We start from the raw sequence: 10,798 nt of genomic DNA, 5'->3' as shown, positions 1-10,798 counted from the left end.
ATCCGATTATATATTCATTCGGATTGGCACTTTTCTTTCGGAATGAGGTGTATATAAAGGTTACATTCTTTCCGTTTGAGCAAATAACCCAATTGGAATTGGAATATTTAGGTTCATGTAAACGTGGCTATTTATATCCTTGTATATATCCACACTGTATCATAGTCATAGCCTGTTATAGTTTGTACAAATCTGTCCATTTACAGCTCTATTCTATTTCTTCACTTATTTACTAATAAGGTATTTATAAATTTGCACTTCTGATTGGATGCTAACTACATTTTGTTGGCCTGTACCAGTGACATGAGCAATAACAATAAAGTTGAATCGAATCGAATTTAATCAAACTGAATCGAATCTAGGAGACAGATAGACAGATGGACGGATGGACGGACAGATAGATAGAACACAGCAGTGAAATTGCCAACGAAATGTAAAAATGTAAAAAAAAAAATAAAAATGTGGAGAATAAATAATTGACATCAAATATGAACAATGTACAGCGTAATTTGTACAAATAATTTAAAAATTTTAGAATAAATAATAATAATTTAATGTTTTGCATGTGCGTGTGGGCAGGTAGAGGAGCTTATTTGGCATTCAGATCTAATCTAATCTAATCTAATCTAATCTAATCTAATCTAATCTAATCTAATAAGGGCCATCTATGAAAACGTTTAACCATGACCTCCTTTAGATCTAAGACCATGGTATTATTAGAAACTATGAGATGCAGCACATCAATGGACTTATCAACAGGTACCTTTTATAGCATGGTTTCAAAAAACAGATAGAAGGTCTGAGGTACCCGGCCTTTGTGACAAGAACACATTATCGGTCCTTACAGTGCCAGAGAAGCACTGTGAGATATAGACTGATGCTGTCATTAAATAGCTAAAGAAAAAACAGTTTGGAAATCGGACAACCTAGGTCTCCAAGGAGTGCCTGACACTACAAATAAGCATATGCACACAAGTAGTGGAATTCCACTTTATCGTTACAGTCAATCCACTGTTAGACACAGGATTTATCAACCTGGAAATCAGTTGCTGTGTGATCCTCAAATGCTCACGGTGAGCAATGAGGTGGTGCTCCTGAACTTCAGCTGAGGACACGAGTAGCCAAGATTTATTAGCAGCAGCTTCTAGGACTAATACTAAATAGCAACACACACACACACACACTCAAGCCCAAAGTGCATGAATAAATTCGCTATATGACAAACTGGTTTCACTGCCTGGTGTTTATCTTCCTGCACTCATAGCTACACAGAGGGTGCAGAAGCTGTCATTGGTATGAGTTCTTTTTTGCTCTAAAGTCATTTATCATCTGCAGGTGTAACCTCTGTGCTGGGAAATGAGATGTGTGTGTTTGGGAGTTTGAGAGTCGGTGTATAGGAGCTGTATGACCTAATCCAGTGCCACCCTAACCTTATTAAGAACAAACTGATGACAAAGGTTCAGTGTGTCTCCCTGAAGGCCACGCTGGAGTCCAAGCCAAGTGTCTCCTCACTTTGTACTTTAATACACTTTGCATGCAGTTTCTATACGCATACACACATTGGAGTTTAATAACCATTTATCATTCTGTCACCAAATTCAGATTGATGGTAGGTTATCCAAAACCAGTTACTTTTTTTATTTAAGTCAAACAGAAGTACAGTGGTACCTCGGTTAACATCCACCTCGGTTAGAATGTTTTTCAGTTAACATCCAAAAGTTATGTTAAAATGTTGTCTTGGTTTACATTCGCCCACCTGGTAAGCAGGCAATACGGCATATGTGACAAACTGTTTTTATACGTTGAAGGTTGCATGGATTCTTGTCAGGATCAGCAGATTCTTGCCATGGGTGTTCAAGAATCAGTAACAAAGTTGAAGTTGTGCCGGACTTCCAAAAAGACAATGACCCTAACTACTAAGGCATTCATGCAGAACTACATTTGAAACACTTATATGCTAGGACTACGTTAAAAAGCCATAGCATTTCAGTATGTGGAATCAAACTATGGAATGGATTGAGTAAGGAACTCAAACAATGCACAACGATGAGCCAATTCAAGAAACAATACAAGCAGTTGATGTTTGCTAAATACAAGGATGAAGAGTCTTGAACCAGTCATGATGTGCTATATATATCACTATATTGACACTTACTATGGTACCCATTATGTCATTGGATGCTCATATCACCTTATACATTTTTTTTTTTTTAAATCTTAAACTGTTTTATGGAAAGCAGGAAGTGAACAAATGTAACAGTTACCGATTGTAAAAGTACCAGATGGAGGGTTAGGATTTAATAAGCTTTGCTTCTTCCTACTCCTTTTGGACATGTGGAACTGTGAACTGATTATGTGATGCATTCAATTGTAATCTGATGCATGTTCAAATAAAATAAAACTATTACCAATGTTCCAAAATGGCCGTCTCACGGGTGTAGTATATCAAGATGCTAATGGTGTAAAATTGCACATTTTGGAGTGGCCACATATGAGCAATATGGTGATTTTTCATGTGATGTTTTCCAAGTTCCATGTGTTTGTGGCTTAGTTTTTTGTTGCAATTCAGAATTGTGCAATTTGCGAGGCATTCCACTGTACTTTATTTATGGGATTATGTGTACTGTAGCCTAGTTACATAAAATTAGATGCTCTCCTCCCCAACCCCATGCAAAACAAATTGCTGGAAAGCGGTAAAAACTGACAAGATCTTGAAAAAAGATGCTGAATTATCCTTGTGTGTGTGTGTGTTTTAAAGATGTCAGGAGCTATTTAGGAAGCCCTCGGTGTGGTATTTGTTAATCTGGTATTACACGTCTCAGTGTGACATTCATAATGCTGTGCTCATCTAAAGGCCTCCAGCGACGATTATGCCTGCTACATGCATCTACACAAAAACAGCAACAACAGCCAGACACAAACAAAACCAATTCTTGAAATACATGCCCACATAGGTTCAGACAAACATTAAGCAGCACATTAAGACCTCCAAGTCAACAACACACTGTCAAAGTTAAAGTCCTTCAACTGTCTAATGATCCATTACACAATCAACATTACAGATCGAGAGCAAGATTGATGGAGCACAACAAAGAGGGATTACTCCGCCCCGCCCGCCACGGCCTCAGCATGACTGCTGTGTACGGATGAGTAGGGGGTGAAAGTGTGCAAAATTCCTGAAGCAAAGAAAATGCTTTTGTTGTGGAAATGTGGTCAACAAAATGGTATCACGTTCTACACACTTCTGTTGCCTGTTGGCTAATAATCTATCGAGACACTATTAATCATATTCCACTTTACTCTAAAGGTACTGTGTATTGGACAAGTGGTCTCTAAAACCACTCTCCGAAACCAGGTGATGGTTAATAAAGCCCAAAACAAGCTGAGTAAAAATCACAACAAAAAAAAACGGTAAAATCTAAACCCAGTCTGTAACTACGCATTATATGGTCCATTATAAATACTAGTATGCACAACGATGAGCCAATTCAACAAGCGATAAAGAGTCTTGAACCAGTCATGATGTGCTATATATATCACTATATTGACAGTTACTTATGTCATTGTATAGTCATATCATCTCGTACTACGGTACGTGACAAAAAATTAAATAAAAGTAAAATAAAGTAAAAAAAAAAAACTTTAAACTATATTAAGAAAGCAGGAAGTGAACAAATGTAACAGTTACTGATTGTAAAAGTACCAGATGGAGGGGTAGGATTTAATAAGCTTTGCTTCTTCCTACTCTTTTTGGACATGTGGAACTGTGAACTGATTATGTGATGCATTCAATTGTAATCTGATGCATGTTCAAATGAAATAAAACTATTACCAAGTATGAATGTTAACCAAGTTGGGTTTTTTTTGTAGTCTCGCAAATGTGAATGCACCCTTAGTGCATCTACACCGCACCACCTGCACCGTGAAACGACACAAGGTGCTACATTCACATATTATTGATTTTCTTACTAATTTAGCTCGCTGACACATTTAGTGCCTAAAACTAGATACAAATCTAATCTTTCCAAAAGGCATCCATTAAAAGTTGTTGTTGCCAAGCTGGGTGACAAGTAAAACTCCCATGCTTCACGTTTACCTTTGTCTTGCCAAGTGTTATTGGTCCCTCTATGCTTTATCTTAAATAGGTCGCAGTCAGTTGATGGCCAGCCAGGGATCATTAAAATGCAATGTGGTGGCTAAGAGGTCTCTCAACTACCCCCTGTTGGCAGAAACTGTCCAAACCCGTCTGCAATGCTGAGTGACCTGGGTGATGTTAGCAGTGCTCTATTAGTATGACTTGTACACATTGCAGTGTGTTTTGGAACATGAGCAGTGGTGTTGCCAGATGGGTAATTACAAATTATTGTATTTTGAGGTCAAGTATTATTCAGTGACCTCCCATTTATTGTGAATATAGTGAATTTGAGCAAAGTAGGATTCTTTATTTATGAATAAAATGTTTCGTAGTCTGGGGGCACACATTTGCCAATTAGTTATGAAGTAATAGTTTCACAAACAAAGGCGCAGAAACCACATTTCTGTAGTCGAGTTCAAAAAACAAAGCCGAGCCAACAGAAAATTATCGACAAATATAGTCATCATACCACTGAGTTGAAAGTTGCAATTTCATGTGTTGCTTGTCTGTTCACCACTTATTTTGCCATGGAGGCGCAACAGCAAATCAGGAGCGAAATGTCATATGACTTCTACAAAGTCACATGGATGACACATGCCCACACCTTTGCGATAGACCAATCGCTTGCGATTGACATAAGTATATATGATAATCAGGTTTTACCTTACAATGAGATGTTGCGCCACCCGGAAGCTGAAGCTTGACTGAAATGCTGTGGAAATATGCCAAAACATAGAATGAAAGTAAGCGTTAATTGGTAGTTTGAGCTCAAATCAGGAATTGAACCAACCTCTGTTCTCAATCTCTGGGTGTGAAGTCAGTTTAGCCATTGTCCCAATTAGTCGATAGGTGGCGGTGACAAGGGGGCTGTGACTTCTGTCTGATATGATCTGAATATTTCATACAACATGATGAATGCATAAGCAGGAATTGAACCAGGTACCTTTGGGTTGGGAAGCACGTAAGCTATCAACCAAGGCATGCCACCACTGTTAAAACCTCAAAGTGATTCAGTAATGGAACATTTTCCATTACTTTTCACCAGCAGATCCACTTTGTTTTTGGTAATAGTCATGGACTGCGGCGGTCAAATTATTGTACATTATGAGATTTTCAGAATAATTTTTCATATTGAGGGTGAAATTATTGTACAAATTCGATAACAATCGTGCGTCTGGCAATGCTGATGAGCAGTCATTTTCTAAGATGATGACTTTGAAAACACAATAACAGCCAACAAATAGGATTATTGGACAATGTTTAAATGAAATAAGAGAACAGAAGAGAATCCTGGAGGTGATGATATAAAGTAAATCAATAATACAAATAACAAAATAGCTTACTTTAATTTTCTAAAACATAAGTATTGATTAGCCTGTAATAATAACTAGTCACTGATGTTAATGTAGTCAATAAAATGTAATGCGATGATTCATTTTCATTCATGACGGTATCTTCACCAAAACAAGTGCTTAGCAAATCATGCTGGCTTCCGCTTAATGGTTATTTTTCAATTAACTGTATTGGCTAATAATTAGTTTACATCAATTGGCAATTGAAATATCAAAGGAAGTGTAGAATTCTGTCTGTCTGTCTGGATGTACAACTGACATAAAGTGCGCACTAACCACCTAATTTTCTGACTGACTGCTCAGTGGAGGAGGAAACATATAAAACCTGTTGGATCTCAGCGTTGCCATGAAAAATAACTCATCAACTCAACAACTCATGGAGAGCTGGAGGGGTTCAAATGAGCATGTTGTCAAGGTGATCCCTCGTCCATCCTCTTACCCAACCCCTCCCATCTCAGGTCCTCTCGCTCTCATTAAAGTTGGAGCTTTAACGATTGTGGCACAGGCCGCGCTGGGTTTGACGAGCTACTGACTGCCCGCTGTGATGAGGGTAGTGGAGTAGCTCATTGTCAAACTCATTCTTGTAACATAAGCTTGACAACGACAGTTCAAAGCTCGATAGGCAGGAATTTTGATGAGATCACTTCAGCCCAAAGACTTTTGCTATTGAAACACAGTAGGAAATACATTAAAAAAAAAAAGATTGAATCACTACAGTATGCATATGTGTCTTTAAGAAATAAATAATATCACGGCCTTGAGCAGGGGAATAAACCACAATGAGAAACATGTGGCTCAATGGCTGTTTATCGCCTGATATGATATGTAGAGAATATAAAATGAATTAATTAAGCAATAAATTAAAAAATATTTTTTTTTCTCTCATAAAAACCACTGTAGTTTTAAAATGGTGCATTTTATTTCTACCTCTGCATCTCTCTCGCACCTTCATGTCCTCCTTCGCTACATCCATTAACCTCTTCTTTGGTTTCCTCTACACCTCCTACCTGGCAGCTCTAAACGCAGCATCCTTCTACCAATATATTCACTATCTCTCCTCTGGACATGTTCGAACCATCTCAGTCTGGCCTCTCTGACTTTATCTCCAAGGCCTCTAACATGTAATGTCTGTCTGATGTACTCGTTCCTGATCCTATCCATCCTGGTCACTCCCAATGAGAACCTCAGCATCCTCATCTCTGCTACCTCCTCTGGACATGTCCCAACCATCTCAGTCTGGCCTCTCTGACTTTATCTCCAAGGCCTCTAACATGTAATGCCCCTCTTATGTATTCTTTCCTGATCCTATCCATCCGGGTCACTCCCAATGTGAACGTCAGCATCCGCATCTCTGCTACCTCCATTTCTGTTTCCTGTCTCTAGACCAAACAACATTGCTGGTCTCACCATAGTTTTGTATACCTTTCCTTTCATTTTAGTTGACATTCTTCTACAGTAAACCTCGGATATATCCGATTCAATTGTTCCCACTGGTTTTGTCCGATATAAGCAAAATCCGTTATATGCGTATACCGGAAAATGTCCGTTTTACGCATATACCGGATTTATATCCGGTATATGCGTAAATCGGATTTTATCCATTATAAAAAGGCACTTCCTTGACTATGTTTCCAATGTACCTAGACTGGGCAATGAAAAGAGACGTAAGGTAATGAGAATTTAACTTTATTGGACTCTGAGCATAACAAATTGTTAATTAAGCTAGGCCCTGTTACGCCCGTCAGGCCTACGTTATTTCCAATAGTGAGGTTAAGATCTCATTCACTGCTGTGCTAGTATTATTGACGTCACTCACTTTTATATTTGTCCTAAATCTGGAGCCAGGAGAAAGACACGATGCGGCCATCCGATATATGCGAGGGAAATTGGAACAGGACTGGAGATTTTGTCCGAAATAGGCGAAATCCGTTATAAAAAATCCGATATATGCAATGAATTTTTATTGGAAATGCATTACAGAAAAATTAGTTCTTTTTTATCTGTCCGTTGTGAGCGAATTTCCGATATATCTGAGTCCGATATATCCAAGGTTTACTGTATCATACATCACGCCTACACTAATATATAATATAATAATACCATACAGCAATATGTGTTGGATCCAGAATCCGATCAGCAAGTAGAAACTGGACAGTCTGGAGTTTCTCAACGAAAGAGGTTACTTCAAAACATCTCTCAATGGTAAGTAGCTTTTGCATTTTAGTGTTTAGAGTTAGGTAGCGTTTGGTTTTCTACAGCATGCTAACGTTTGAAATGGAAATACATTTTAAAATTTGTGGCTTCATGGCTCTCTTGTCCAAATAGGTTTCCGACCCGTTTTAGATAAACTCATTGCAAAACGCTTACTAAACTTCTACATCAATAACATGACTTCATAGCAACAGCAACACATCCTGTGCCAAACTGAAATTACATGGAAATATGACACAAGGGGTTCTCTGCATGTTTGCATTCAACCACAATTTAGAAGCAAGAAGACAATCACAAGACGATGAAATCCACACGAAGTTCAAATATCCAAGAAAATAAGCCCATAAGAATGGACGTGTGCACAAATATGCTCAAAATAAAAGAGGCATCTCAGGAAATCTCCCCTCGGATCCAGCGGCATTGTCCCCCTTCTCTCATTTTCCAGCACGCAAGCAGCGCTCCTCTGGGTTTAAAACTCATTTTCATCTCTCTTGTAAGCTCTGCGTTCTTACATATTTGTTCTAAATCCTATTAGGAGGCCTTTGTGATATGAGAAATGCTTGCAAATTGGAAACTATCTTCAGGCAAAAAGTTGGACACAGGAGGCAATCTTCACAATCTAATCTCTTCAAGCACAAAAACACCAACAGCATGTGTTGGATGTGGTTCATAACAAAACTGGAAGCCAAAGAAAACAGAATGAAAAGCGTATATAAAAGCCATGGCAAATATAAGCATGCTTCACTCATATTATTACTATGGGTGTGTTTTGTTTGTTTTTTTACACATTATACTATTTTTCAACAATTTAAAAGTCTCAACAGTCTAACAATAGCGTGTTGTGGCCTTGATGCTGGCATTTACACAGTTTAAAAGTGCCTTCCGTTAACCCAGGTGGGAGCATGCTGTTTAGTGTTTGTAGCGTAAATATTAATGAGCTGTGTTTGTCCGCATGGGAGGGAGTCAGGAACTCCAACGACTTGTGCCTGATGTGTCATTAGGAATTGTAAACAAATATAGTCGGCTGCACGTTGGGAAAAAGTGGTCAGCATGCAGGCCTCACAGCTAGGAAACCTGAGTTCAATTCTGTGCATGCATGGGTTTTCTTTGAGTTCTCCGGTTTCATTTCAAAAGCATGCTAGGTTAATTGACGACTCCAAATTGTCCATAGGTATGAATGTGAGTGTGAATGGTTGTTTGTCTATATGTGCCCTGTGATTGGCTGGCGACGAATCCAGGGTGTACCCTGCCTCTCGCCTGAAGACAGCTGGGATAGGCTCCAGCAACCCCGCGATCCTGAACAAATATAGTCTTCCCTTACACTTGAAGAAACACTTGCGTGCCATTGTTAACAGGTGAAGTAACATTGTTGAAGTCATAGAGTGTATCTGGCCTACAGTGAACACCCATATAAGGAAACCCACCTATGTGTGACATCACAAAATTCCAGTTTTACAACGCCCTCTGAAACTGAGCATTTTGAGCCATCCCAAACTTCTTTCAGTGTCTTCCAAATGAGCAAATCTTATTATCTTGGCATCATTTAAGACGAGAATACAACATTCTAACTACATTTATAGGTCAGAAAAGTGGAAAAAGCATAACAGGTCCCATGTAATGTCCAAAACCTGAGGGGAACACCCACCCAGACCCATGATCAAGGAACTGCATCACATTGGTGGAAGTTAATTATGAGTAAAGTTGAGGATTGCACGGAATAAACCGGAGCAGAGTTCAGAGCAACAAGGAGTTAATTTAAGTTGGTCCCTGCAGCTTGACTTTACCCACACACATCCAAAGGGCAACTTCAATTTCAGACTGCATGTGGATTTTTCATTCTCAATGGTGTAAATTCATAATAAGTAAGCATCTTCCACCTCACTCCCTCGGTTTCATTTGTTTCCAGTTGATGAATGGATTTTTAATTAACCCCTGGAACATGTGAGCGCAGCTCAGAAATGGAGGCGAGGGTTTTCCTCTTTTTCCCAGAGAAGGTGTCCCTCAAGAGACACCAAGGCTGCAATAAGGAAAATCTGTTTGGTTAAGATTAGATCAGCAGCATTAGAGTTTAGACGCAGTGTAGATGGAGAAAAAGAAGGCGGCATATGGGGCTGGTGTTGCTTTACAGCCAGGAGGGCAACAAGGAGGGAGAAAATAGGAAAAGGAAGATAGAATGAAAGACAGTTAATAAGTTAACAAGTACAGGCAAGAAATATACCCAATTATCACCAAACATCTTGAATTAGATTTGTAAACACAAGGCAGGCTACCACATCAGCTTCCATTTCAACCCAAGTAAGGCTCTGTAGAGGATTATATAATGTAAGAAAATAATTTGTATTAAATAAAACGCTGCTGTCATGTTCTACATTGTGATGTCTGTTCTCTTGAGGATAAACTTGGTTCTGGCGTCACAGAAAAGGTACACCCAGTTGTTCTTGCTCTCCAGCTCGGCCTTCCGTGTACTTGTTTTATTTCTCCATGGAGTATTTTTAGTTTATTTTAGCTTTATTTAGTGATACCATCACTTTTGGTTTTTTTTTTTTTTGTCTGCAAAGTTCATGAACGAACTTTTGCCTGCACACCTCCCTCCCGTGTGTCCCAATTGTGCATTGTTCGCTAGCTTATATTAATTGCATTGTAATGCACAGAAAAAGGAATTTTGAATGATGGGCAGATTCCCTTTAAAGAACAGTAACCAATAAGCATAATTCTGCAAAATAGTGCAGTTGTAAATGTGATATACTTAGTTTAGTTTTAGTTTTACTTAGTTTAATAGTACTTGTATACTAATTGTGTATTTTATGTTAAAAACTAGGCTGCACGGTGGTTAAGCGGTTGGCGTCCAGGCCTCACAGCTAGGAGACCTGAGTTCAATTCCACCCTCGGCCATATCTGTGTGGAGTTTGCATGTCATCCCCGTGCATGTGTGGGTTTTTTCCGGGTACTCCGGTTTCCTCCCACATTCCAAAAACATTGGCGACTCCAAATTGTCCATAGGTATAAATGTGAGTGTGAATGGTTGTTTGTCTATATGTGCCCTGTGATTGTGACCAGTCCAGGGTGTACCCCACCTCTCGCCCGAAGACAGCTGGGATAG

This window comes from Doryrhamphus excisus, linkage group LG8 (genome assembly GCF_037039965.1).
Source record: "Doryrhamphus excisus strain RoL-2023G ecotype Guam linkage group LG8, RoL_Dexc_Guam_v1.1, whole genome shotgun sequence".
Lineage (NCBI taxonomy): Eukaryota > Metazoa > Chordata > Actinopteri > Syngnathiformes > Syngnathidae > Doryrhamphus > Doryrhamphus excisus.
This window is presented reverse-complemented; position numbering follows the sequence as displayed.